The sequence below is a fragment of the Vulpes lagopus genome, chromosome 5 (assembly GCF_018345385.1).
Source record: "Vulpes lagopus strain Blue_001 chromosome 5, ASM1834538v1, whole genome shotgun sequence".
In the NCBI taxonomy this organism is placed as follows: domain Eukaryota; kingdom Metazoa; phylum Chordata; class Mammalia; order Carnivora; family Canidae; genus Vulpes; species Vulpes lagopus.
Genome location: NC_054828.1, coordinates 104,793,439 through 104,799,438, shown reverse-complemented (window position 1 = coordinate 104,799,438; position 6,000 = coordinate 104,793,439). Strand labels below are relative to the sequence as shown.

At 41.4% G+C, this 6,000-nt stretch overlaps 1 protein-coding gene across 3 annotated transcripts in view; it reads left to right on the top strand.

Annotated features, from left to right (window-relative positions):
* Window positions 1-776: 776 nt before the first annotated feature.
* The window catches only part of VIT (vitrin), a 105,035-nt gene continuing 99,811 nt past the window's right edge, over window positions 777-6,000 (top strand). For all 3 annotated transcript variants that reach the window (XM_041757467.1, XM_041757468.1, XM_041757466.1), the window contains exon 1: window positions 777-1,012. The gene's annotated coding sequence lies outside the window, so the exon portion shown is untranslated. The remainder of the gene's footprint in view (window positions 1,013-6,000) is intronic.

Below are 6,000 nucleotides of genomic sequence, written 5' to 3'. Positions count from 1 at the left end.
CTACCTCTCGCCCTGCTGGAGAGAAGATGCTCTGTTAGGGTGATACACATTTGAATCTCCAGGAGTGCCAGATGTGCATTTCCGTGTGTGTGTGTGTGTGTGTGTGTGTGTGTGTGTGTTTTAATGGTGTGATATGCTGATATATGTTTTGCATCTGTATCCCTTCAGTTTAATCGGTGATACCAATAATAACTAAAATCGGCAGATTTCACTTATGATGTAAGCTCGCCACCATCAGTTTTTTGAAACATGAGTCAGGTTTTGCCTTCCACTATTCTTATCTTGTGTCCCGTTACTAGCAGCATGGACTACAGTCATTTCATTAAGCTTGCCAAAATGCAGAAAGGACCTAAGCGAGCTAAACAAAGAAAAAAATAAACAAATAACATTACTATGTAGGAAAAGTGTTTCCACTCCAAGAGAGAGTCCAGTAGGACCAGCTTGGTGGTATTGGCACAGTGTTCTTTCCTTATGCAGTTTAATCAGCTGCTCACTAGCATTTGAAAAAGAAAGAGAAAATTTAATTGCCCCGTTTAAGTCCTTTTTAAAGCCTACTTTTTATTTCCCATTTTTTCTAAGCACGTCTCTTCTGCTTTTTAGAATTTCTAATTATAGAATTTGCTTACTGAAAATGTGTGCTTTAGGCTAGAAATGAATATTTAGAAATCCTTACCCCAAAGAAAAGCAAGTGGGAGTGGAAATTTGAAAGAGGACCGCCTAATTCAGCACTAAAACCAGTGTGAGAAGCAGTGTGTGAGAGTGTGTGTGTGTGAGCATGTGCATGTGTGTGTGTGTGTGTGTGTGGCTAAATGTGCTTTTCAAAGTGCTGAGAGGTTGATGGGAATGTTTGATTAGCTCCTCTGAGAAAAGAGAAAAGTTGCTTGGACCTCTCCTTGTTTCTTCTTTAGAATAATTTGGATGGAATTTGTGATGCAGAAAAGCTTAAGGGAAAAAGGATATCCATTCTGTGTGGTGGAAAATTTTTGAAAAAAAATTGCTTTCTTCAAACAAGGTATGTCTGATGAATTACTAAGCTATGTAGATAGTTTGCTTTCCATTCCTTATTATAAAAACTTTAAAGTGTATTTATCTTTAAGAAACTACAATGTATACCTTGACCAAGTCATCAGTCTGTACAAACTTTAGTCTTAGGAGAATTGGGAGGGGAGTGGGGGTAATTGACATCCTTGTAAATGACTAATATTATGTATATCAACTATAACTAAATTGTGCTGAGATAAGATCAGAATAAAATTTTTGAACATATTTTTAAACCAATTTAATGATGGTTAAAATAAGTTGAAAAGTATGACCTAAGTCTCTTTATTCTGCTGCCCGTTTTTATACCTTGCTTCCTCTATGGAATATGATAGCAATGTAACAAATTGCTTCCAACAATGGATGAAAAGCAGTGCAAGAAAGGGATTCATTGATGCTAAATGAAGAGAAATTATTTAGCGTGGATCTAAACTTCTCTCAGACAGATCTCAGTGGAATGTGGCTAGATGTACAATTCTGTATCTTGTTTCCACTAGAAGTGTTTTCTTAGGCTGAATGCTTCTTTAACTGATAAGCCCCAGAAAGGGCTGGCATTGTTAAGTCTACTATTGTAGCTCAACTTTGCACAGCGAAACCGGGTACGAAATCTCTTTTAAGCATGATTTGTGTCAAACCAGTATAAACATGAAATAAATGCCTCAAGCACAGGTTAAACAGAGAGGATAAGATTGAACAGTTAGCCTCAATGGTTTGCTCCAAAAAACCCAGGCATCTTGGCCATCCCCAGATTGAGAGTGGAATTCCAGATTTTCTTTGGGTTTATTGTAAAAATAAAACCAGGCATTCTTGGCCATGGTGGTTATTCAAAAATGTGAGCGCTAAGAAAATAGCATTTTGCCATTACGTTGTGTTGCAATAAATTTGGAAGTTTTGGTGGTAAAGTTCTGAGGTTGTTTTTCCCTCGTCTCTTGAAAGATGAAAACACCCCATAGCAAAGCAAGATCAGACGCTATTTGTTTGTGTATTTTCTCGTTATATGTGTTAGCTGCAAATGGTAGCTATGCATCCTCCGGTAAGGAAAGCTGGAAGTGTCTGTCTTTTATTTTTTGAATTAAAATACCCTCTTTTGTGAAAGGGCTTTTGACAGAGAATTGCAAGACTAAAGGGCTGCATTTTTAATTGCAATGTGCTAGTTTCCCAGACTAAGCTTGATTTAAATATATCTTACACTTTACCATGGAAAGGAAACACCTAAGGAACATTGGAAATGCTTAGTATCTATCCTGAAATAGCATTTACTTTATGAATATCACTTGGAAAATCTAGTTATCTTTTTTGCCAACTTACTGATTACATGAAGAATAGTTTCTTTCAGAAAAAAAAATACATGGGGTTTAAGATGGCTTATGAATAGCATTAGGAATACTTGTGCTCTTCTCATCTGTAATTCCTGTATGACATATTGGTACACAGAAAAGTAGTAGGGTTGGGCGCACTGTTCCAAGCCAGATAACAGTTCTGTCACTACCTGGCTGTATTACCTTGGGAAAGGTATGTGGCATCTCTTGGCTTTTGTTTTCCCATCAGAAAAGCAGAAATAGCAATGTCTGCCCACACCTCTCCCAGGGTGGTCATGAGGTCCAATACTGATTCTCAGCTCCAAAGGGTTTGGAAACATGAAGAGCTCTATAGAAATGTAATCGTCCCCCCACCCCATGTATTCAAAAACAGATTACACTGGAAGGAGTCATTGATTTCAAAATAAATGTTTTGTGGCCTCCGGGATGTTACTTGCGCCCACGTGTATAACTTCTCTCCTTGCTTTACTTGGAAGCATAAGCCAGGTTGTACAGCAGTGGGTACAGGACAGAGCACACACTGATCTGTCAGTAGAAGGGCATTCTAGCTGTGTGACCTGGGGGAGGTTACTCAACATCTCTGAGTCTCCATGTCCTCACATAGGAAATGAAGAAGTTGGACAAGATAGTTTCTAAGTTTCCCTCCTAACACTATGGCTCTGTGCACTGGGACCTCTCCAGTATCAAATATGGGCAGGCCTCTGTATATTAAGAAGTGAAGAAGTATCAAAGTGGGGTTTGGAGCCTGTGGTATATTAAAAATATTTATGTTTACCTAACCTAAAACTTTTTGACATATACACAAGTGAAATGTACTGTAATTGCGTATTCTATAAGTGTAACACAACTGTGTATATATTTACTATAATATAATAATAAATATAATATAATATAATATAAATATATTACTAAGGACAGTGTGGTCCAAACTGTATAACAGACTTCTTCAGTTTTCTGGTGCATTTCTTTTTTTTTTTTTTAAGATTTTATTTATTTATTAGAGAGAGAATGAGAAAGCACAATCAGGGGGAGTGGTAGGCAGAGGGAGAAGAAGAAGCAGACTTCTCGCTGAGCAGGGATGTTTGGGTGGCTCGGTGGTTGGGCGTCTGCCTTCAGCTCAGGCTGTGGTCCCTGGGTCCTAGGATGGAGTCTCGCATCAGGCTCCCTGCAGGGAGCCTGCTTGTTCCTCTGTCTGTGTCTCTGCCCTTCTCTCTGTGTCTCTTATGAATGAATAGATAGAAAATCTTTAAAAAAAAAAGAGAGAGAGAGAGAGAGAGCCACCCTTGCACCCCTTCTGGTGCATTTCTATGACTTATCTGTGTACCCTCATGTGGAGATAATGTCAAATACCTAAATTTAAGGCCTTCCATGCAAGGCCAAGGCCACGTGGCCCTCCTGTGCTATGTGGATCCTATGGAAGTTTGTCTGGCAGGAGGATCTGGCCTTCCTTAAATGTCTTAACTTCGGCAAGTTCCTTACACTTCCTTGGGTCTCAGTTTTCTCATCTGTAAAAGGTGTCTGTTATTAGCACCTTCCTCATAGGATTGTGGCAACAAGCTTCAATTAGTGCTTGCTACACCATCAGCACCGAATGTTAGAAATCTCTTCTTTATTATATATGACTAGAATGAAGAAATCAGATCAGCTGTGAAACAAATCAGTTGTAATATTCTTCAGACTTTTAAACATTAACTTTGTGGATGTGGTAAGCAAATGGATTTGTGAAATTACGTGATATTAATATAATTATTAGACACGTGTTGCCATTTCTTTGTCCAGAGGATGTGAGCTAATTAATCAATCAGCAAAGAGAGGCAAGCTCTGTGATGCCTGTAATCTGAGAAACCCCAAAGGCCCCCCTCTCTTTGCCTAAGAATGGGTCCCTCTGTGGTCTGTGGAAGGTGGGTGGAATCCCTGACCCTCTGAACGTAAGGAGGGTGGGCAGGAGAATTGCACAGGGAACCTGCTCCATTTTGCAGGTACAAAAGGTCCGGGTGCATGTGATGATGGGCAGCTTCTGTCAGTGCAGGGAATAGGTAAAGAAAGGAGCAACAGACCAGGACAAATTTAAGTGAAGCATCAGAAATGGCCGTTTGATATGGTGCTGGCTATTAATTTTTAATTAAGCTGCAGGAGCGCATGCCTATAGCCAGGGCCTCTGCAGCCACTTGTCAGCCAGGATCCAACCCTAACTCCTGTCACTTACCTGTACCACTGGGCTCACCTGCAGCTAGCCAATCCAGCTGTGCACCTGTACCCTGCTGGCCTGACTCCTGTCACCAGCCTCTACTGCTGTGCACAGTCCATGGCAAGACTGCAGCCACAGGAGTGCACGAGGACGATCAGGGACCTACACCTGCTAGTGCACCAGCAGGTGGGCCTGACCCTTGCCATGACATGTGTGCCTGCACCTGGCCCACCCACAACAGACCCTGGAAGCCTCTGCGTGCACACCACCAGCGCTGGCCATCACCACTGCCTGCCCTGGTCTCTAGCCTCTGGATCCTGAGGTATCACTAAGGACTCAAACGGCCTTTGCAGATACCCCAACGTGCTCAGCAAGGACTACTCAGTTGTCAATGTTGTGGACACCAGCAGCCAGAGCTGTCAAGACATCACACCTCCCTGGAACTAGAGCTACCACGAGCCCCTACACTTGTTGCCTTGCACCACCTGCCTACCCCAGCACACCTCTATCCGTCCGTGAAGTCACCTGACCAAAGTAACATTCCTCACTGGAGTCAGGCCATACAGTCTAGAAGAGGTAACTGGATACCTATCCAAAGCTATGAGCCTCATTAAGAACCAGGGAAATGACATTGCCAGAGGAACACAGTAAACTTCCAGTAACTAACTGACCCTCAAGAAATGGAGATACATGAACTACCCCAACAAAGAATTCATAAGAGAATACAGCTAAAGAATTTAATGACATCAGGAAAGCATTACAAGAACAAAATAAACTCAACAAAGACACGGATGACATAAAAAAGAACCAAACAAATTCTGGAACTGAAGCATTAAATTTTAATTAAAAAATACACACACTCACACACTTAAGTCAGTCTGAGATCACCTAGATGAGTTCCTGTTTACAGACCAGGAGGTGAAGGATCAAAATCCAATGAGATTCCCAGGGCCCCATGTTCACAATGGAGCAAAGACTATTTCTGTCTTGTTTATTGCATTTTTCTACGGTTACCTCAACCATTAAACAAACAGTTGCGGATACGGGATTTAGAACTTGTTTTTAATCAACTAGAAAACTTTTCCACTTCAACAGTCTGCAAATCTTGAAGAAATCCTTAGAGACTGCCTATCTAAAGTGCTTGGGGCTGCTTGGGAAGTGCACAAAGCAGGCACCAGGTGATGCTCTGAGTTGAGATCTATAAAAGCTGCACATCATGTGGCAACCTGCACACGGCAAATCACCCAAGCAGCAGGTGTTGTGGCTCAGCTGAAATCCATTGCCACATTCCAGGGCTAATACCTTGAGGGAGAAAGGTGAACTGAGATAATGGGATGCCAAAGTCCTTTTCTAAGTCAAACCTACAAGCCATGGCCTTGGAACAAAGGAAATAATGGTTTGGCTTAGATTCAGGGTAGGGAATATTTTGGTGTTTGTGTTTTATTTTGGTGTTAC